The sequence below is a fragment of the Haliaeetus albicilla genome, chromosome 20, assembly GCF_947461875.1.
Source record: "Haliaeetus albicilla chromosome 20, bHalAlb1.1, whole genome shotgun sequence".
In the NCBI taxonomy this organism is placed as follows: Eukaryota; Metazoa; Chordata; class Aves; order Accipitriformes; family Accipitridae; genus Haliaeetus; species Haliaeetus albicilla.
The window spans coordinates 9,895,049-9,918,812 of record NC_091502.1 but is presented as its reverse complement, the minus strand read 5'-3'; the positions used below and the strand labels follow the sequence as shown (position 1 = coordinate 9,918,812).

Sequence of the window (23,764 nt, the reverse complement as noted above, 5' to 3'; positions counted from 1 at the left end):
TGCACTTTACAGTAAGACTCATGAATCTTAATGATTTTATATTGGACATACTCCAAGTAAGGAGGAGAAAAGAGAATAGTCTGCTCTCAGCAGAATACTTGCTTGAAGTCAGATGTGTTGTCCCTACGTATCAGAGGTCAGGATTGCTCCCAAAAGATAAGTGGTGTGACTTATGCTTTTATCATTTTATGTTATTAGCATAAAGTAATTTTATTTGCATAACGAATATCCTTGTAGTTGCTGTAATTTATGAATACATGATTTGAATGCCTGGGAAATTTTGACAGTTTTAATTCTTATCACTTACTAATTTGCTTGTACCTCTCTAAATAGCTGCCACTTTCAGTCATAATTTTGATGCTGTACTGCTGTTTATGGCACTGGGAACCAAACTGCAATCAATACATGATGAGCCACTTCCTGATACAAATCGTAACAAATGATCTTTACAATAATGTAACCTTCAAAACATGATTTTTACTTTCAACAGGAGCTTTGCTATTAGGAATTGAGGCAGTATCAGAGAGAGAGGGAGAGAGCGTGCGTAGTTCTTGTAAAGCATGGTTATAAAGGCTTATTAAAAGTATTCATGTAGATATTTCATTTCCTTGGTGAGTAGCTTTATAATCCAGGATTTCTCTGTGCTCGGTGTTCTGAGAAATGTTGTTTTCATTTAGTCTTTAAATACAGTGTTATATAGTAAGGGGGTGTGTTTGGTTTTTTTTATTTTTTTTATTATTTCTATAAAGCAGATTTGGTACATGCATACTGTGAATTTTTTGTGTATCCTTTGCGATCTAGCAACTATATCTCTGTAGTAAAGACATACAAGTGAAATAGCCATCTGGTTCAGCAAGCTGTTTTTGTGAACTTATATGCATGCAAGGGGAGCCTCATGTTAAGCAAAGTATTTGTTTTTCCAACTGGTATTTTAAATCTTTCTTTTTCTGTGCTGTTATTTAACAGCACAGGACACTTGTCAGCACAGGGCACTTGTCATGAACTTATGCTAATCAGCCCACTAGCTGCATTTATGAGCAGCATCTTTGCTTTAGTATTTAGTGAAGTGTATAAACTAGTTTTATCAGCTAACTTTGTCGAAGATGAGCAGTTGCACAGTAACCTAACCACTGCCTGCACTCTCTCTTCCACTATGAGGTGGCTACTGCAGGTTGCCATCTTGTCTGAGAACTATGGGAAGAGGATGGTCCTGGAATTACCTTTCTGTTCCTGTTATTCTAAGCCTGAGCTGTTGTGCCCCAGCACAGCCACTGCCTGGCAGTAGCTTATATTTATTAATAAATTTCAGTTTCATGTAGAAAAGAAATTGCTGTTTTAAAAACAAAGTGGAGTGAAAGTTTTCTGTCTTAGTTAAAGAATGATGTTCTTACAGCTTTCATATTGCTCCTACAATTTTCTACGCTGAAATACACAGACAATTTCATGTGGCTTTTGTATGTTGGAAAGTGAACAGGGAAATTTTGTTCAGGAAGTGATAAAAGGAGAAACTTTGATGTAAAAGAATGAACAAAAGAAATTTTATGAAAAGTACCAGTGATTTACGAAGTAATTTGGAACATCACTGGGTAACCTCTTAACAGTTTTCCAGCATTAAACATTTATAGGTTAGTTTAGGCTCAGGCAAGTCAGACATTATTTTCTGTGATTCAGTGTTGATGAACTACAGTAAGGGATATTGGTTTGTACTTGGTGTGCAAGTGTGGAAGACCTTGTATCACCTGAAACCTCTTGTACATGGGGGCATAATAATGAAATATTTAGTTATTCTAAGCAGCTGTGAACAAAAACCCAGAAGTTTCAAGATCTGTATCATTAAGAACTTAAATATAATTCAAATAATCTCGTAAAGAAATGCCTATGGTAATGCTTTATCTAATTTTTGCAAAGTAGAAATGCAAAGCATACTATGCTTAACTGTGGGAACTGGTATTGATCAATGCATACGGTAGTGTGGTGTTTATTACCTTATGTCAATGTGAAAATTGTTGATAAATTGTGGAATGCTTTAAATGTAAGGATTCTATTTTTAGTAGGAATAAGAGAATAAAGGTTTCTATCCCTAACCGTATATTGTCTTTTAATGTTTTGGTATACAAATGCACATAATAGAAATTACATAGAAAGATTCAGGCATTGTGCATCTTTTATTTCACGTGTATACCTCAGCACCACATTTTGTGGATGTTAAAACCAAATTGGTAATGTGCAACACTTTTTATATTTTTTCCCATTTGTTTATTTTCTGGATAAAAGTTTTGAGGTGATTATTACTGCATTAAGGTAGATCAGCTCATATCTAAAAATGAGAAAGAAGTGGTTCCTCTGGGGTGTGAGAAGCACTGAGCAGCGTGAGCGCAGTTTTTCTGTTGCTCTGTGTTGGAGTGTCCTTCTAGGGAGGACTTAAGAACCAGTTTGACTCCAGTGTACTGGATCATTGCTACATTTCTAGGATGAGGCAGTGCATTAATTAATAGTACCAAATGCTGTAGAGAATCTAGGAGTATGAATATAGAGTGTATACTTGGCTAGATCAGTTAGAAGTTGTTTTTTTAAATCTGTTTTGTGTTCTAAATAAGATCGGAGTCCTGTGGAAACATTAGTGTGTGATTGTCTAATCAGGAGATTATGAATATGCCCATAAAGGTTGAATTCAGTTTGCATTTATAGTTTAAATGTGTATGATTGTGATTGATTTTGCAATTTCACTATTCTTACCTTATGCTTCTTGTTGACAGCAAAACAGTCCTGCTGTGATTGTTGAACTTCAGGATGTTTTTGTGAATGGAAACATTACATTCAGTTTCAATTTTTGAATAGCTGCTGTTAGAGACACCATGGCTTCCTCATCCTTGTGTCTTCCCTAGCCTCTCCAGTGGAAGAAGAAGCAAAAGGAGGTGTTAGGCTGGCTCTGAGTATCCTGTGTGGTGATGCAGTGCCCCAACCTTTGATTGCAGGTGGGGTGAGCTCATCCATCTTCGTAACAAGAGAAAGGAACTAGGCAAAAGGAGCAGGGATTATTTAAACTGATGATGGAGTAGAAGGGGATTTGTGTGACTTTCTTAGAACACTTTGTTTTTGTTGAATGTCCATGGTACCCAACCGAACTGTGAAAGGTAGGTCACAGTGTGACATGAGACACATCCAATGTTAGCTCTTCTAATAGCATGACATGCAGCTAGGTTCCACTCTTTCCCTTTCTTAGTGTGGCCCTTGGCCACGTGCATACTCTGTCTTCGTTGTTTTGTGATAACAGATAAAAGAAAAATCTGTTCTCTGCACTGCTGTATAAAAGAAGAAACCTTGGATAAGGTGAAACACCTTGGCAGATATTACAATTTTGTTATGAGCTTCTGAGCTCTTTTTTTAAGAGGTATTCACTAGCTGCCCTATTTACGAATTTGACTTAAATATGTCAGGAGTTTTAACTGGTGATATAACTCATGGGACTTACTTAGAAGTACAGTGTTCTTATGCATAAAAAGAAGGTCAGCTATATGCATAGAGCCATTAGCAGATATGCAGTATTTAGCTGTTGTGTTAACATTATGGAAATTATTCATTTAAAGTACATTTAACAATATTAGCAGTATTGATGTTGCAGACTATAAGTACTCCCTGGTTACAAACTTTGTTTTTAATGGTAATCTTATAAAATTGGTTGTTGCATTTGGAAATATGAAGGCTATACTATTTAAACTTCAAGCATTATTTATTTTGAGAGCTAAGATTAAGCCTGTAGTTGTTTTTTCTTGGTTTTGTTTATACTTTAATTTTAGTCATCTTGTCAGACATATCGCATACTGTCAGACTTGTCTTCTGCTATGGAATATTCTGTTTTAGGGTAGAGAATATTAAACTACTGAGTTCTTAAGATTGCTGTGACTCCCTCCCTGCTCCGCCATCTCTTATTTTATGGACCCCTGAAACTTTTCAAGTGGGGTATTTACTGGCTGCTTGGAACACTGCAGTAAGCAGAAGCGTACAGAGGGCTGCCTTAAATAGTACTTGCAGATTCCTTGGAGTTAGTCTGGACTCTCGAAGAGCCTACTGTTTGAATACTGTGGCTGTGGAGGGAAATGATTTTATATGTCATGATTCTGTCTCAGCTAGCTGGCTTGCCTTGTAATCCAATAATACTACAATGAAATTTTCTTACACTTCTCAGGCACATAAACACTGTAAGGTAACATATTATGACCTGGATATATACAAGTTTATAAAAGCAGGAAAGACCAGACAAGGGTAAATCTCCCTAACTAGATGTGACAGGTGAGTCTACACCAAGAAGCAGAGAGTGATAGCTAGTTGTAATGTGGACTTTGCACAGAAAATGGATCAAGGAAACATCATTTGGTATGCACCAAAGTGAGGACATAGTTCTCCAGAATTTTATTCTGTGATGTTGAGAAGAAAGCCTGTTAGGCTCCACAGAAATCAGAACTAATTTTCAGAGATGTGATTCATCTTGATTGATTCTCTTACATTGGCTTTTCCTTCTGAATGGAATTTCTCTCATTCTGTTCCATGTTATGAGAGAGATTTTCACCAATCTTGCTTTTTCTGTGTGAAGCATCTTCTCATTCCTCTTACCAGCTCTTACTAGCTGCTCTTCTTGTGCTTTCATGTTAATTCATTTTAAATGGGTGACTTTGTCCCCTTGATGCTTTTCAGGGGATGGCTAGATAGAAAATACCCAAAGGAGGGAAGAAGCAAGGGACCAAGCTGGCTGACTCTGGTAGCAGCGTTGTTTCCCTTAGGGATAGCCTTCTGTGCTCCTGCTGTAGCAGGGTGTTGTGTCCAAGAGAAGGAAGCTGCTCTGGGTAGCCCACTAGCTATAAAAAGAGCATTATTCCTTGGAGACATGTTGCAAAGCTAGCATTCAGGCAGAGAAAATAAAGAAGTTATTTATCTTTAAGTTAAATAAAAGTCAATAGTGTGATGCATTATATACCATAAATTCTCCTTCCTACAGAATGCAAGTGCCTTAGGTTCTCAGCCTAGTAACAGTGTGCTTATGTATTTCTAGTTGAATTACAGCAAGTAATGATTTATATGGAGTACAAAATATTTGCATACAAGTGAAGTAGTCCTACATTTGGATATTAGCCAAAGTGCTTCAAGAATCCAGTGTTATGAAAAAATATCTTTCATCAGCCATGAATGGAAGTGAAACCTGCTGATGGTACCTCAAGCCTCTTTATGCACAGCAGCTAACACAGAATACATTCTGCAAAGTGGATGGAAAATTTTAAAGAAATCACGTTTTCTTTCCATGCAACTTCAGTAACTCAATACAACCCAAACTTTTTTTTTTTAAGAATGCCTATGATGTCCAGTTATGTATTCTATGTAATTTTAAAAAGTCTTGTCATTCAGGAGTGCTTCTGTAAGCTACACGAAGGACAGAGCAAAACCATTTGTGTTCTTGGACAACTTTTGCTCTTCAGATTTGCAGAGATGTTCATTCCCCAGGCTCTATTATTTTTAAGTAGAACATTCATGACTTGCTTGTTAGATTAAATTATATAACAGAGGCTTTTCAGGCAGTCCTTTTTAAAAACCTGTAATCTATGTTAAACTCTAGATCCGTAGATCACTTATTGTTTTAATCTTTCTTCATTGCTCTTTCAGTTTAGTTGCTTTAGCACCCTTCTGTCTGTTCCACATCCATCTTCAAAGTTCTCTCTAATGATTTCTATTTCAATTAATTTTTTAGCAACTTGCTAAGAACTTCTGTAGTTTATGGAAAATTCACTGTAAATATTTAGGTTCTGTGCACCAGATATTTGTGCCAATTCCTGTAATGTTCAGGAAAATTAAAAAACCTATAGGATTAGAAGTCTCTCTGAGTTACTGGTAAGCTATATATTTCAAATAAATGGCTGCTATATATCTCTTAAAGTAAGTGTGCAGCATAAAATTATCATCCTAAATATTTTTAATCATGTTTAAAATCTGGATAGAAAGTACCACTTAGGAATTTTATTTGAATATCTGCCATTATCACAGATCTTAGCTTTCTGTATCATAAGCAATGGAGTACATAATTCTGATGTGCTGGGCTTTGCTTTTGTGGAAAATTTTACATTTCAAGGTGCTTTTGAACCACTGTGAAATGTGGTATTTTCAATGCCCACAGTTGATTTTGTGGGCCTTTGTTGCTTTTGTAAATAAAAACCCGTCGTAGAAAGATGCCAGATGTGTAGGGGACTTGCTTTGAATGTTTTTTTTACAGCTGTTTGAAACGTACCTTCTTCTTTGAGCCAGGAAAGGCTTCCCCAGGCCTGAGGGGAGTTGTTCACAAGTCAGTGGTTTTTCCAGCTGGCTGCAATGTGCTGCTTGTCTTCTAGAACAAGGGGTGTTCACAAGTTAGTAGCCACTGTAGCACACTCCTGAACTAAGCAGTGCCACCTTTTTATTTTAGTTACTGAAGCTGTGGGTTAAAAACATCCCTCAATTCCTTGTGCTGTCTGAAGCAGCCTCACAAGTTGTCTTCACTCTGCTGAACCTGCTGAAGTATCACATCGAACGAGAGGAAGCAATTTTGCAAAGTATTTCTGTGGCTAACTTCACTGAAGTACTTTGAAACTTGTGCTTAACAATGTAAGTTTTGAAGCTATTCTTTAGTGAAGATCTTTCTGGGAGACTGGTGGTTCGTGCAGTGCAGAATGCTGTGAGGAGGCTAGACTATTACGTGCTCAGGTTTCAGCATCTGGTGCAAATTCAGGTTGTGATGAGGCGTGCTTTGTCTTGTGATTGAATAGACCCAAAATGATTGAGAGAGATGTGTGGTTTTGTATCTCAAGAAATATTAGGGTACCGTAGGATTTAAACTGATCCCCTAAATTATCCGTTAAATACTTCTAGTAGGTTACTCAAGCCTGCAGTAATACCCTCGGTTTTAATTGTGCTTAATCACTGATTTATAGCTTTGTTTAATATATTGCAGCTGTTTCATAGATAAGGGTGAGTGAGCCAAATACTCTGCATTAAAACTGCCTAGTTGCAATCAATATTCTCTGAATCCATAGGATTTGTAAATTATAAAATGCCACAGTTTCTTTTAAAATCATTAGTGCCTGAGTGCTTGCTGAGTGATGGCATTGGAAGTATTTAAGACATAGTTTTTGGATAATTGATTTTCTAGAAATTGATTGCTAAAATTGTGAAATGCTACTAGAAATTATACAGCACTAATTTTTAAAGGAGATGCTGTTTCCTGAAATAGTAATAAAGCAGACCAACTAACAAATACATAGCTGGAGTCTCCCGACTACTGTCAGCACAGTGTGTAGTTAAACTTATGAGAATTATTCTTTATTGTATATGTGAATGTCTTCTCTGATACAGACATCTGCTGCTGTAAGCACTGCTTAACAAACTACCCATGCACATTTTAAACAATATTTTGGGGCAGATTTCTGAAGTTGTATCTGAGCTGTATAATTTTTAGCTGGAATCATTTGATAATTACGGAAAAAAAATTTGTGGTTTTGGTGATGATTCATCAGCTGTTAGCCAGAATGAGTCCCTGAGTAAGTCATTACAGTATTGCTAACATGCAGATTGTAATTTAATGACTATTTTAAAAAGGCGTGTAGTACACTGTTTCCAAATAGCGACCTGCTAACTGACCAGAAGCTAGGCCAGCGATCACAGGAAATCTGCTTGGTCACATGGAGCTGATGCTCCTTGTTTCCGTGAGACTTTGATTTGTCCCAGCTGTGAAGAGTTGTAGTGTTGGCAGGAACATCTGGGAAGGGAGTCTCTTACCTTCTGCAGGCTGGGCTCTCTGCTCTGCATCCTGGATAAAGGAACAGCTACTGTCTCTGGGGTTAAAAATCTCTTAAAGGAGCTTTGCTTTGAATGAGTGAAAGGAAATTAAAACAATTAAGGCTACAGCCGCTAGCTCTATTTCACTCAAAAAAAAAAAAAAAAAAAGGAAGCATAAATCTCTTTGGGCCAGCCTGGCAGGGAAGTCTTAGAGGTCTTCTCTTCCTTCATTACCTATACCATGCTGTTCCTGTGGTAGCTCTCCGCTTATTTCAACACAGGGTTGTTCCTCTCCTTTGCCTGAGCTGCATGCATGTTTGTTCCTCCTGCAGGAAATCTTGATCTAGCCGATGCTCACCGGGTCAAGATAGACTGCTTTGCCTGCTCCTTACGGCCCTGTATGTTCTATATAGACCCCTGTGAAGTAATAGGGTTGTGTTTGAGAAGTAAGATGTCTGGCAAACATGCCTGAAGAAAATGGTGTGTGTTAGTAAATCCCTCAGAAAAGCACACAGACGGGAAGAAGCGTTGGTGTCCTTAAGTGGGGGAAACCCATGGGAAAACAAAATGACAAAGGTAGCTTTTTGAGGAGGTAAAAGACAGTATAATTTCTCTCAAATCTGTCCCCTGCATGACCCAAGACCACAAAGCATTATTTAAAACTGTGTTTCATGGGTTTTTTTGCTGGCAATGTTGACTGTGCTTCTTGCAGAGAGATTGTGCAGAGAGGCAGCTGAAGAAGAAAAGCCAAACTCACTGAGTATTGTGGTTTTAAAATTAGTTTAATATGCTAGCAGTATGGAAGAGAAGGAGTGTGTCTGAGGTACTTCTGCCATGCCAATCTTGCTGTGAACATGCTGGAAAAGGAATACAACCCAAAATCTATTTGAAGTAATAACTAGTACTGCCGCTGTTCATTTTAAACTGGAGTTGCTGAAAGTGCCTTCCTTGTTTCCATAATCTCTGCATTGAGCAAAATTAATATTAGTTGATGTTTTGTTTACACTGACCCTTTCTTATCTCTGAGTCAGCATGCTAGAGTCCTCAAATCACCAGTTCTGTGGTGGCAGCTTTCCACCAGGTTCACAACAGAGGGACTGGGTCTTGCAGAGCATAAAATGACAGTAAATATTTCTGTCTCCATAGGTCTCTTGCTGCCTTGGTGGAGAAATAATGCATATACCTCATAATTTGGGGGAAATAACTATTTTTGCCATCGTCACTCTTTCCCTGTATGTACAGTACTAGTCTGAGTTTTATTGGTTTGTACTTCTGGGTGATGTTCTTGAATTTGGCTTCTTTATATGTCATTAATGCAGAGCAGGCCAGAGCATCCTTCTGGTGAGGTCACAAATCCCAATGCCACTCCCAAACTTTTTTTTTTTTTTTTAAATTTAGGACAATAGAAGAACAAGCTGATAATACTAAAATGCATATTAACAGCTGAATTAAGCTTTTCCATCTGAGGCTTGTTTACATTAAGATACACTGAAAGCCAAAATGTACCTCAGCCATAGCCGTTTACAGACTTGTAACGCAGTAGGCACATGTTCTGCTGGATTCTGTTATATTCCAGCCACGGGAAGTTATTGATTTGGGCTTGCAGAAATGGGTAATTCCTCAGTTTGCTTATGTATTTTGGGAACTGCATGCTGACCTAGAATTACATCATGTCTGCTAATGCATAAATCTCTGAACTGTTGCTGTTATTTCCTGCGATGTCCAGTTGATGTGAGATTGAGCATGGGAAGAGGGTAACTTCTAAGGAGTTCTGTGAAAGTTTACACATCCTGGCTCATGGATAAGTACTGTATTTGCAAGACAGGTCTTCACTGTATCCTATTTCATGAGGTTTTCACTTCAGATTGAAATTTGAGGCTCACTTGAGCTGGATATGGGAAGTATATTTGCAGAATGAAGTTAAAATTCTAAGTCTTTGTTTTCATGGTGGTGGTGTTTTCATTGCCATTTGTGGAGCAATGTTAGGGTCTCAAATAAAATACGAGGTGTTTTTATTTTATTTTTTTTATTTAACAGTTGTGCGTTATAGTAATTTTGTTACTTTCTCTAGCTTTTGTGCCAATAGCTTCCGCAACAATGTTGTCTAAAAAGTATAAATATGTTCTTGTTTGTCTATTCATTTTTATGGTGGTCACAAAAAGCTGAAGCTTTTTAAAAATGAGTATGCCATCTGGAATATATTTATATGTATGCTACATGTCAGAATGGTAACATGGTAACAAGAAAGTAATGGCCAGTAGTAGAAATCAAGAGGTGCTAGCAATGAGAGGCTGTGGTAGGTCAGTGAGTGTTGGTGCAAAGTGTATTTTGATTAGTGGACTGAAAAGAAATAGTCATCTTATTTCCAGCTTGAGGACACAAATTTTGGGTGGGAGTTTCTAGTACGTACAGCTCTTAGACCAGGTTAAAAACAGTATTGGAAGAAGGAGGAGCATTGTAAAAGAAAGCTTTGTAACTAGCTGTGGCAGAAGCTATTGGAACTGATGTCAAGAGGGTATTGAAGGGAGAAGGGAGGATAAGGTGAGAGACCAGAGCTGAAAGGCTATAGTTTTGTACGGAGATGACAAATGCATGAGGCATCTTTCCAACCTGATCCTTGGGGAGCCCCTAGGATACTGTAAGCTGATTCCTGTCTCTCTTAACACAGTGTTTCATGAAAATTTATACCACCTCTCTTGCACTGATTTTTGATTACGTGTTAGTGTGTTGCTCACTACGACAGTTTTGAATATTGACTACTCAACTAGTATGTGATACTGGTTTGGTTTTTTTTGTTTTGTTTTGTTTTTTTTTCCCCCCTACAGCTCTTTAGTGCTACAGTAGTTGCATTTTATATATGTAAAGGGAAGCAGTCATCTAGTCTGACTTCCCTGGATATTATAACCCTGTTATTTTACTCTGTCACTCCTGTATTGAATGTAAAAATTAAATTTTGCTTAAGTCCATCTTTCAAAAGGCATCCTGTCTGGATCTGGAGACATGAAGAGATTTGAAATCCACCACTACTAGTAACTTTTTCCAGTGGTTTAACTCATTTGTCCACATGTTGCATTGAAGAGGTGTGTATGGGGTTGAAGAATAAAGACAACAGAGGACATAAAAAGAGGACAGCAGCTGAGAATAAAGATATTCTGGCAAATATTTCTTTGGCCTGCAAGAGAGACTTTATTTTAGCACACAGAAGAATGTGAGAAGAAAATGTGATATTGTTATGGAGGAGGTGAATGATATGATACCATATAAATTGAAAATGCAATGTGCAAATGCAAATTAAGGCAGCATTTAGCTTAGGGACACTTTGTTATTGAATGTTATCAAATGTTGCAAGTAATTTGGAAGGCATCCTGCAGTCCTTAGCTATGGAAAAGATGGTGTGGGAGTTGAAGGTTGAATATTTTGATTGGCTGAACTTGAGTCAAATTTCTGCTCCTTGCTGGTTCAAGTATTATAATTAGCTTAACAAGGCAAGCCTTAAAAGAAAGAGAAAAGTTTTATGTACCACGTCTGCAAGTAATTTTTCTTTCTTTGGTTTCAAGATCAGCATTTACTCTAAGCCAAGGAAATGTTATGTATCATTGGCCAATTTTGTTCCTGTGGCTCTACTTTCACAATCCTTTTTTAATGTGGAAAATCTAAAGCATAAATTACTTCGACTTCTCTCCATTTTCAAGAAGTATTTTATTCTTTTTAGTACAGCCAAATTTTTTAGTGGGTCATTGAAGCTAATCAATCTTGACATTTCTCTGTTGCTGCTAATCTTCTATGCTTGGAAAAATAACATCTTCATATTTTATTTTACCTTTGGACACTTCAAGCACTTATGAGCAATAATAGTCTAAAACATTTCATGATGTAATGTAGAACAGCTGCTAATAATTAAAACTAAGACAGCTATAATGGAATATTTACTGGGTAAATTGAGAAGAGACTAACAAGTAAATAGTGGTAAGAGAAATGTTAAATTCTTCTATTGGAAAAACATGAGAGAATTGAAATGTAATTTTAGGTTGAGTTTTTCTATCAAGTGTGAGCATCTCATTGAAACACAAGTGTTGGCATGTTTTAAATTTTTTGTTTAGCTACTGGAATAATAGTTAAAAGGAATTTCAAATGATGCTGTTGTTATGTACTCATCTTAATGTAGCCTAAGTGCTGTGGTCTCTCAAATGGGTAGAGCTGGCCTGGCATCCACGCTGTGCTAGTGTTGGGGTAGGTGGTAACTGATGTAGCTGAAAACTGACCTCACTTGTTGTCCTTTTTCTATGGGTCTTCACCTATATGAATTTCTTGCCTGTGTGACTGTACAGGCATCTCTGATTTCCTTCACCTAGCAGCATATTCTCTTGTATTGGAACTTCTTGGCCATAATTTAGTTCATTTAGTTCAACAAGGACAAGCGTAAGGTCTTGCACCTTGGAAAACATAATCCGGGAGTGCAGCACAGGCTGGGATCTATGTGGCAGGGGAGCCAAGCTGTGGAAGGGGACCTGGGGATCCTGGTGGACAGTAAGCTCAATATGAGAGAGCATTGTGCTGCTGTGGCAAAGAAAGCCAACAGGATGCTGGGTTGCATCAAAAAGGGCATCACCAGCAGAGATAAAGAAGTCATTATCCCACTCTACTCAGTGCTTGTCAGGCCACACCTGGAATGCTGTGTTCAGTTTTGGTCCCTGCTGTGCAAAGAAGCTGTGGACAGGCTGGAGAGGGTCCAGAGAAGGGCCACAAAGGTGATCAAAGGACTCGGAAGCCTGCCATATGAAGAAAGGCTGAGAGAACTGCGTTTGTTCAGCCTTGAGAAAAGAAGGCTTAGGGGAGACCTTATCACCATGTTCCAGTATTTAAAGGGTGGCTACAACGAAGATGGAGGCTCCCTCTTTAGGAGGAGTCACATAGAAAGGACATGGGGTAATGGCTGCAAGTTACTCCTGGGGAGATTCCGATTGGACACAGGAGGAAAATGTTTCACAGTGAGAACAATCAGCCATTGGAATAATCTCCCCAAGGAAGTGGTGGATTCCCCAATATTGAACACTTCTAAGATTCAACTGGTCATCTTGTCTAGGCGGTGCTTTTGCCAAGAAAGGGTGGACCAGATGATCCTCAAGGTCCCTTCCAATCTGGTATTCAATGATTCTATGATAATATCTACAGAGCCAGGCAATTCCTTAGATACTTTATTGAAAAAAGATGTAAAGTAAATCAGAGTAGTTTTTATTTTACATTATGATTTTTTGACTGTCTGAATGTTAGGAGGGAATCTAGAAAAGGGCATGTTCTCTGCTGGTGCAAGATGTTGGCTACCGAGTTGATATAGCAACTGATACATCAGTTAGATAAGAGGAATCTCTAAGAATATGCTATTCCCTTATGGTGAAGGTGAGTTTTGTTGGGGGAGACAGGTGACAGACTGGAAGTCGTTTTTTTCCAGTTGTTCGTCTTTGCCTGGATGGGGCTGTGGTTGTGTCCCTGTGGGAGGATGGGAGTGGGATGGGCTGTGAGGAGCTGTGCTGTTATGGCTGCGGGCTGATGCTGCTCTGAGAGGCTCCTGTGGACAGGGCTGGGGCTTCCTTGAACAAGTCACAGCTGCTTCCACAGGGCCCAAGGTGGAAGTGCTGAAACTGGCACTTGGCCTCTGCCACAAGTGGGGTTGAGCTACCCTGACAGTAGACATTTGTGCTTCCTTGTGTCTCACCTCTGTCTGCTGCTTTAGTTTTTTTCAGGAACAGAGTGCTGCAGCTTTCCCCCTCTCCTGAAGGAGTGACTTTGCTGCATGGTTCCTGGTGGGTTATGTGGTAACTCTGAAGATACTCACCCAGTTAGATAAAGGGGAATTAATGGCAAGGAGTTTAGCATTTAAACTGGAGGAATAGGTAGTTGTACTGTTGCTTCTAGCTCTCAAGTCTGAATGTAAGGAGGAAGCTAGGTCAAATCCACAAAAATTAGCAAAAGCAATTTTTATGCATGTATAACTGTGTCTAAAGCTTTTACAGCTGAAGAATTATTAGCTCTTCTCAGTTACTCATCTGAGAAATGCAGTGCTTCTAAAAGACATAGTCCCAACTAAATTAGTTCTCATTTTTGCAGCAGGAGAGCCCAAATCTACATTGAAGTATTTTTATCAAAAGCAGATTAAATATAAATTCAGATGGAAGTTCTGTAGAGGTATGTATTCAGCAGGTTAATGTTTATATTAAATATTCAAATTTTAAAATCTGGATTATTGATCAAAGTGTTCTTTTCCTTGTACGTATTTAAGATAGTCTTCAGTGATACTTATGTAGGGTTTCAGAGGACTTGGGTTGAGTTGGGATCTGGAGCTCAGTACCTGGACAGAAGGACCATAGGAAACTGTGCGTGAAAAAGTGTGTCTCAGGTTGACTTTCAAGAAATGGAGTGTGTGCATGCCCAAAGAAAGGAAAGGAGAGTAATGTTCCAGTTTGGGGTGGTAAGGGGGAAGGAACTTGTAAGCTAGGCTAATAAAATTGCTACAAAGTCAGTGAATTTGAGTATTTAATTTCCAAATGCCACATCTACTAAATTTGTTTCAAGAGTAAACCCAAACTTTCATATTCTTAATTCTCTTCAGTGCTTTTGATCAATTCCTTTAGAATTTCATCCTCCCTGAAATGTGTTGGGCATTTGTGATTCACAGAAAAAGTGCCATATGTTGCTGGAAGCCATGAATGTATTTGCAAAGAGGTGCGAAGCTCTCAAAGCTCAAAAGTATCTTTATAGATGACAATGACCAGGGTTTACCTTGGGAATGTTTAATGAGGTGGCTCAGCATAATAACAAACCAGTTGTTTAGGTATCAGCGACATGGACATTTTCCACAAGTATAGCTGTGTGTTTGAGTGTAGTGACATTAACATAGGGTGACTCAAGTTCTTCAGTCATGAGAGATTATACAGCAGTTAAGGAAATTTAAAATGGTGGGAGAAACCCAGGTTATTATTTTTAACTGTGAACCTGTAACCAGTTTGTTTTCCTGTATTTGGTTTGTTTACTTTGAGCAAATGCTATGAACTCATTTTCCATGCTATGTAAAAATATTCATTCTTTGTTACACATAGGTTGCTTAAAATTCATGGGGCAGTTCTGTGTACATTAATGCCTGGTGTTTGTGAACTGGGTGTCTGTAGCCCCTATTGCTTGCATTTGCAAAATGGTGGGAAACTGTTGAAGGTCAAAGTTTATGTCTCATGATAACCTGTAATGTGAGTATGAACAGTGCATTCGGGCTTTTTAAAATTACCCTTTCCTTTTTTTATTTATTCTTTTTGTATATCTTAACAAGGAAAAGCTCTAGCTTTTATCTTTGGAGCACTCTGAAAGCGGGACTTCCTATCCTGCCTAGATCGATGAATTATAACTGAGTTTCACTGTCTTGAGACAGACTTTTTCCATATTCTTACCTTTAGCTGAGGGGCTGAAATCTATCAACAAGAGCAGTTTAGGGCTATCTATCATCTGCCTTTTCAAACTGTCCTTCCTGAGATCCTGCTGGAGTGTATAGCTACTGCACTTGCCGTGTTCACAGCCTGAAATGACTTGGTACAAAATAGAAATTCAATGTTTGTGCTGTGAGACCTGGGGCATCTGAATGTCAAACTCTATCCAATGAAATTGCATTCTTCTACTTTAATAGAATTGCAAGGATAGTATAGTTTAAATTTATAGTCGTCATAAGGATAAGGTCAGCAAGTAGATCAGAGATGAATTGGAATTGACTCTGTTTTCTTTTCACTTGAGTTAATTTACCGACTTACTAGGCTACCAGCCGCTCAGGATTCAGTGCATGACGAAGTTGTGTGAGAGGTTGGGGTTGTTGTAAACTCTTTTTTAAAAAAAGATATATAACTTAGATACATAAAATATTTAACCCTTATGTTTCATATATACAAAAAGTATATGTATATAATGTATAAAGATAAAATGTATTATATAAAATATCAATTTATATATATTTCATTATATATATTTAATATATATGAAATTCATATATGTGTGTGTATGTATATGTATCTGAGAAAGATCCTGCCCAAATACTTCTGCCTCCAAAGTCTTTCTTAAGAAACCTTATTGTTGAGTCCCTAAACTCAGCACGTTTTATGTAAGGTTAATTTTGCTAATGCAAGTGGCAAGAGTCTGATGATTAACATTTTAATTTTTGTGGTATGTCTTACAGTCTCAGCTAGGAGTATCAGCTCTTACAGGAATTTTTCCATGTTTTGTTTTGTCATTGTCTGGAAGATGTCCTGTTTTAGAAGGCAATTAGCAAAGGCTGCAGAGAAGCAGGGTATACCTCTCTCTCAGGCAATTTTGGTATTGAAGATATTTCATATGATGGTTATAGGATAAACTTAATTGTGTACAGGAGCTGTGCCTCACTTTGTGTTCCCTTCTCTTTTAATTCCTTTATGTTGTTTTTCTTTCATTAGTGCTGACTATCACAGATGCGGGAGTTAGCTGACTTGGGAGAGAGAATTTGTCACCAATCATTTTTCTCTGTGCAGAAAGATAAATCTGCCGACTTTCACAGCCTTGTATTTAGTCTGAAATGTTGCTCGTCAGATTTTCAGGAAAGTGAATGAGTTGATACCATCTTGAGCTCATTTTTGTATGTAATCAAGGCTGGATGCGAAGATTTCCTATACATCCCAGGGAACAGTGGTAGGAGTTCCTGAACCACTTTTCAGGAATGTGATGTAAGCAATCCTGTTCACCTTCAGGTGGAGACTGAGGTGCTGGAGGATAAGGTTTGTCTTATGGCTGTGTATGGTAATGAGTAGCCAGACTTGCGGAAAATCAAGTCATCCCTTTTGGGTTATTCAACCTACGTGATTTCCTTCAGTGTATGTGGTTAGTAGCTTGAACTTTGGCGGATGCCCTCTGTGCACCAGGAGTGGCAGAAGTCACCTAACTATTGCTTCGTGTTAGCTCTGATTACTTACAGGGAGGGAAGGGATTTGTGTTTTTTGGTTTTTTTTTGTTCTAGGCAAATTTCAGAGAAGGTATTGCTCAACCAAAAGGCATATACAGTAATAATATAAGTAAAGGTATATGAGGAATAGTAGATTTTAGGAGAGAAGGCAGAAACACACTGATACGTAAACAGAAATGGGAGTTTACCAGTGGCAATTAGAATTTTTTAGTTCTGTGACACGAGTTAATTTAAAATGTATGAATTGTTAATACTTCACCTTTTTATTATTGTATTCCTTACTTTGTGTTGGATATGCTAATGGCAGTTAAGCCAGCGAAACCCACTTCTGTTTTATCAGAAAGCTGCTGCACTTGTCACACATTATTTTGTGAACATCTGTCACTTTTAATATTGGGTTGGCAAACCCCCAAATTGTTAATGAGTAAATGAATTCTGAGATCTGAATGGGTTGTGCTTGTATCGGAAAGCTTTGGTGACTAGCTGCATACGCAAGAGGCAACACTTCTAAATAATGGGCCTAGACTAATTAGGGTATTCTAATATATGGGTTGTTGATGAAAGCACTTAAAACTTTAGTTGAAAGAATCTTAAAACAAAAAAACCCACCACCAACAACAAAAAACCCAAACCCCCAAATCTACCCAAGAACTTCCTCTTGAGATTCAGATTGAGAAGTATTGCTAATCCCAGCTGTGTAGTCAGAGTAATGTGCCAGCTGTCCCAGACCTGGATTTGACAGCTGACTGCTGTAGGCAGAGTGATGAGTGGTAGACAACAGGAGAGATAATTTTTCATACTGTCTGGGCGGGGAAAAAAAAAGGATATAAAATTTTTTTTTTTTTTAATGGTTGCTCAGCACAGAATGAGAAAACACTGAGGTGGCAGCAGCATCAGCATCAGCATCTCTTACTCTCCACGCAGGCGTTGCCAAACTGAGTGCAGCGAAGTGCTGCACTGAATAAATACGGGTTTTTTTTCGGCAGATGAACTATTCAGTTCTTGAAGCTATGAAATAAGGTATTTTTCTTTTTCAGTGTTTTAAAGGCATTGAGATATATGGGTTAAGGTGGATGCAGTTTTCTGGGTAGACTGAGAAGGTGAGAAAAGATAACTGCTTACTTCAGAAGGAGAGAAAGTTTGCTTTAGGAAGTGTTACAGACCTTTCTTCATGGCCTGGGGCAGGTCACCCAATCTTTCTGGCCCTTTTGCAAAGCATTTAACATGTGTGCTTAAAGCTTAAATGGTTATTCCTGTAAGTGCATTCACAGATTTACAGGTGCAGATGTCTAAATAATTTGTTTTTACTCCCCTGTGAAAAGAAGATAGTGTATTTTTGAGAGGATAAATCATAGCTACTTTCAGAGCACTCAGATGATTACACTTAAGTTCTAGCATAAACCCCCCACGTTTTACCAGGTAGGACCTCTGTGCTGGCTGCATTGCATTCTGTGACCAGTGGTGGTAACTGCCACAAGTTTCAGAGCTGGGTAGCTTCAATGGACATCGTAAAAACTACTATTTCTAGTTGTGGGGAAGATTTCAGCATAGTGATATTTTTTTTTACCGTGTTTAACAAAAAAAAACCACCACCAAAACCCAGCATCTGATGATACTCTTAAATTGGAGACTTCCTCCCTCTATACTTCTCTGAGATGAAGGAAGTCTCTCAAAATTTGATTTCAAGAAAAATGTTTTGCTAAAAAATACCTGTTTGATTCCACAAGGATTCCAGAGAGTTCATTTTTATCTGTATTAGTTAGAAGTAAGTATGGAGAGAAAGAGATTGAACAAATGGCTTTTACAGATTTTTTTTTTTTCCCCCCCTGTTAGGAGATAGTATTATATCCAGATACCCTGTAGTACTGTAAAGAGTAATGCATTTTTGATCAAACCAAATTCTTGATATCCGTTACTACCTGTGCATGAGTTTCACAATCATGAAAAAGAATTTCCTGCCTTCTAGTTCAGTTGTGACTTTTTAATTTCATATAATAAATATCTTGTTCTTTTATTATGAAACAGAGTGCATCTCTGCACTTATTATATGCATTGTTAAATTTTTAATGTATTTTTTTAAGGGCAAAGATTCTTAATGTTTTTATTTTCTCTGCGTATAAAAGTTATTTTAAATGTTCTTCACCCTTCTAGTCTCTCTTCTGTGAACTTCCTGTAATTGTTTCTCAATGGAGACAAATTCATCAAGAAATCAAAATAAAGTTGTTACAAAGTAGTAGCTTAAAAGGATGAATTTCTGAGAAGTTTGTAGCTTGGTAAGAGAATTATATTACTTCCTTCAACAGTGTAATCATTTGTTCTGGTAGTATTTATGCTCCTTTCATTTTGATAAAGAAGACATTGAAGGTTGTACTGCATAAACTGTAAAGCTATTGGCGTTAGCAATGTTCTCATGCTGAAACTGTATCGTCAGAGGTGACCAAGCAAACAAACAAGAGTGGAAAAAACCTCATGCTTGACTTGCAGAATAGGATTATGGTTAGAAATGAAGTACTAGAGGTCTGGAAGGAAAAACATAAAATGGATAGTAGTACAGAAGGCCAATGGCATCCTGGCTTCTACCAGAAAATCGTGTGGCCAGCAGGACTAGGGCAGTGACCGTCCCCCTGTACTCAGCACTGGTGAGGCCGCACCTCGAGTCCCGTGTTTAGTTTTTGGCCCCTCACTACAAGAAAGACATTGAGGTGCTGAAACGTGTCCAGAGAAGGGCAACGAAGCTGGTGAAGGGTCTAGAGCACAAGTCTTATGAGGAGCAGCTGACGGAACTGGGGTTGTTTAGTCTGGAGAAAAGGGGGCTGAGGGGAGACCTTATCGCTCCCTGCAACTACCTGAAAGGAGGTTGTAGCGAGGTGGGGGTCGGTCTCTTCTCCCAAGTAACAAGCGATAGGACAAGAGGAAATGGCCTCAAGTTGCACCAGGGGAGGTTTAGATTGGATGTTAGGAAAAATTTCTTCACCAAAAGGGTTGTCAAGCATTGGAACAGGCTGCCCAGGGAAGTGGTGGAGTCACTGTACCTGGAGGTATTTAAAAGATGTGTAGATGTGGTGCTTAGGGACATGGTTTAGTGATGGACTTGGCAGTGCTAAGTTAATGGTTGGACTTAATGATCTTAAAGGTCTTTTCCAACCTAACTGATTCTATGATTATACACGTTGAAGTCTTGAGTAATACTACTTCTCCTGTGCAGGAAGAATGTTCTCCAGCATCACAAATCAGTGGATATTCTTGCAAGGTATATTGTGCTGAGTTTGCATTAAAATATTCTAGACATCCTTCAGTTTATAATTCTGTGTATATCCATGTGTATTTAGAACACAAAAGAGAAAATTGTATATTTTAGTAAATCAAAGCCTAGAATAAAATGTATTAGAGAGATCTACTAGAACCCTAGACAAACTTTTCCCAGCAGCTGGAGATAGGAGATAAATTGGCACAGAAAAGACTGAAGGCTTAAAATCTGGACTGTTTTAGTGAAGAAACCTAGGTGTATTTCGGTCTCATAGTGGAAGGACTACAGTGTGAATTTGCCCTTGGGGAAAACAGGCATGCATGAGCCTTTCTGTTAAGAAACTGCTTTAAGTTTATTTTAGTTAACAATTCATTGTTGACTGGTTGTTTAGCTTTCCTAAAACAACCTTAAGATATGATTTTCAGCTTTGCGTCTTAATTTAGGGGAATAAGTAGTAGAATTTGAAAGTGATTTATTTGAATTATAAAGCCATGAAGCCAGACCAGGATTTTTATTAGAACAAAAGTACAAATATTAAAGCTTCATTGCATCAGTGACTGTTCACATAACAAAATTTATTTGCAGTAAATGCCGTAGAAATAATTGTGAATTTTTTTGATACCGGTCAGCCACAAGCAAGGGAGAATAAAGAACTTACTTTCGTTTGGGGTTTTTTTGATGGAGAACGGAAGCATCTTTCCTATTTAGCTCCATAGTTATGTGCTAGCTAGACATATAGCTTTCTTCCAACCCTGAATGTTCAGCATTTATTCCCTACATCATTTTGAGCAGCTATATCCTTTTTAAAAGGAAGGATTTTTTTCTGGCAAACATCTGAATTTGGAATCAGCATCCTTTGTTAGCTGGAGATTTTTTTTTGTATTATTACGTGGTACCTGCTTACACATCATCTGTATTTCCGTGGGACGTTAATTTTGAGTAGTTGCTTGGCAGACAAGGTAGACGTGGTACAACACTCAACAAAAACATTCCTATTATACAGAATGGATGCAATATTTTCTTTTTAAATGAGGAAACAGTACAAAAATCAAGTGATGTAGCCAGGCTGTGATAACTACAGTTGTGCAACCAAGCTAAGGTCACACACAGAATGTTCACGTGTCTCTTAGGCATCTGCCTCCTTGAGACAGAAGGAGTACGGAGGGGAGGCTGTTCTCATCCTTCACTTAATTCACAGAAAAGTCTTATTTCACGGCTGTAGATTAAAATGATTAAGAATGGAGTCATAGCTGTAGCTTCGGTATCTTTGTGTTCTGAGAGAGCAAGCAGGGAACTGAAAAGGGGAGTTACTAGGCTTCTAGTCTTGCTCTGTGCACTTCCGCAAAAGGTGGTTAATACATCCTCTTGAAATGCTGCTTTAAGACAAACATTTTGTGTTCCTCTCACCCCTTCTGAAAGCAAACAGGTATAGTGCCAAAAAAGCCAGTGTAACTCGGTAGTTAATGGATAAAGACTCAGACTTGTCCTTAAGGCAGTTCTAGTGTATGGTAAAGGTGACTTCGTACACTACTGCTTGTAACTTTTCCTGGCAAAGTCATTACTGAACATAATCTTTGACATGAAACCCTGAATAACTTCACGGCTGTGAGAAAAGTTACCTGATACACACAGAGTGAGGAGCTGGGGTTTGAAATATAAACGGATGATTTCCTTTGACAGTAGCTATATGTATGCAAATCTTTGGAATCCTTCCCTTCCCTACATAAAAGCAAAACCTGCTAACTTCATAGGAATATCTTTTTTATGGGAAGTTTTATGAAAAGGTTGCATTCTGTTGTTAAGCATGAATCAGCTCTATGACACAGGCTGCAGTACTGCAACTTATTTGGCAAATGAAAATAATACCTTGACTTTGTAACTGGAACATTCATAAATCAGGAAACGAATATGATCTTATGTATATACTTAAATGCTGAGGCTGACAGGCTGCTGCATGTGCATTCACTTTTGCTAGCATTTCCAGTACTCAAGCAAGGTATGCTCATATGTAGGTAGTTTGAAATTTGAAATCTCCTCTCTTCCTAAACAGTGTCAAAACCCCCAAAAGCACAGCTCAGGCCTCTCAACTTTCTCAGAAAGTGTTTATTCTTGTTGCATGAACTTGCACCTTAACCTCGTTCAGCTCATCTGACTGTGTGCCCCATGCTTTTAAAATAGAGTTGGTACTTGGTTTTAAACTTTCCTGTTTCAGATGTAAAGTAATGTGTAAAATACATTTGTGTAAACAAATGTGTGATGATTCTCATCTCAGAAATGCTTCTCAATGGCTGCGGCAGCAGCCAGCTTGCAGTAGCTGTTGGTGCGTTTCCTTGCATTCACCTGAGTGTGAAGATGTACTTCAAATAACCCAAAAGTTTAAAAGCACTTTGCTTGTGCAGGTTTTTATCAAATAATTGAATTTTTGATTTTGTAGTTTACTAGGACTCCATGAGTATGCTTGTCTTGGTGATATGACCCAAGAGATGCTTTTATTATTTCTTGAATGACAATCTAAGTGGTACACTCAACCACCCTAATGAGTGGGCTGAGCATGTGATTGGGAAAAGGAGCTGTTACTGACAACATGTTCCCTTTAGATTTGGCTAGGGCAGTAAATAAAAGGTACATAATTTGCATAATCCTGTTAAGTGGTATTCTCAAGGGGAATGGCAATAATTTCCAATGCTGTTTTCAGTGCTGACAGCTGATCCATTTACAAATTAGATATTGAAAAAGGTTCCAGTGAAAGCATAAGGTGGATTGGTTTGTGGCTGTTCAGACAGCAGCGTCAGGAAAAGGCAGAAAGTGTGAGTCCTCCTGTGAGCAGTGAGCGCGCAGTCTCGTAGATTGTCTGGAGTGAATGGAAAATGAAGCTATACCAGTACTGTCGTTTGAAGAGTAAGGTGATTTCAAAGATTTAAATACAGGTGTAAAGAGATGAGTGAGCACAGTATAAATTACATGGGGATATCTATTTTAACCTGACAGTATACAGATGTTTGTTTTTCTGCATAAAATACGCCAAAATGAATCACAATGAAATTGGACATATGTTATTTGCACTGACTTGTTTAAATCTGTTTCACAGCAAACATTCATTTGAACCACTCAAATCTGTGTGGAGGAAAAAGCTTTTGTGCTTTATGGTGTTTCTTGGAGCGGGAGATTGAAAATGTTCAATACATCATCCTTGTTAAATACATCATCCTCATTCTGTATGCTGTCTCTTTAAAAAGGGACTTGTAGAGTAACTTAACTTTGTAAAAGTCTATGAAAAGGCAAAAGTAAACTTTCCTTTAAGTCTTTATATCATGGTTTCCAGTTTCTCATTTAGGTGTCCCCTATAGAAGGCCTCCCATTGTGTTACCTTACCATTTGAGAGGGTGACACAATGGTAAGGTTGGTCAAAGTTTGTGTGTGACTATGTCTCCCCAAAATAAAACTCATTTGTTGATAAGCACAGTTATGAAGTTAAGTATATCAAAATCCTTCCTCTTTATTCATAGATGGAAGATAAGTCTAGCCTAGATTGTTGGGATGCCAATATGTGCTCAAAATAGAACTTTAACATTTGTCTAGGATGTCTTGGAAGCAAATGTTTGGGTTTTGTTGTCTTTTAACACAAATGTATAAAAGGGTTTTCAGTACAAGTAGTTTTTAGAAATGTTGACTGGTGTAGAAAAATGAGCACTAGAGACAAAACGAGAAAAGATTTGGTCTGTTTTAAACCCTGTCATTATTCTAAAAAAATATTTGTT

The 23,764-nt window shown here is 38.1% G+C and overlaps 1 protein-coding gene across 1 annotated transcript in view; it reads left to right on the top strand.

The window, feature by feature from the left end:
- DDX10 (DEAD-box helicase 10) overlaps positions 1-23,764 on the top strand; it is a 200,746-nt gene that overhangs the window by 51,292 nt on the left and 125,690 nt on the right. The gene's annotated exons all lie outside the window — the stretch shown is intronic.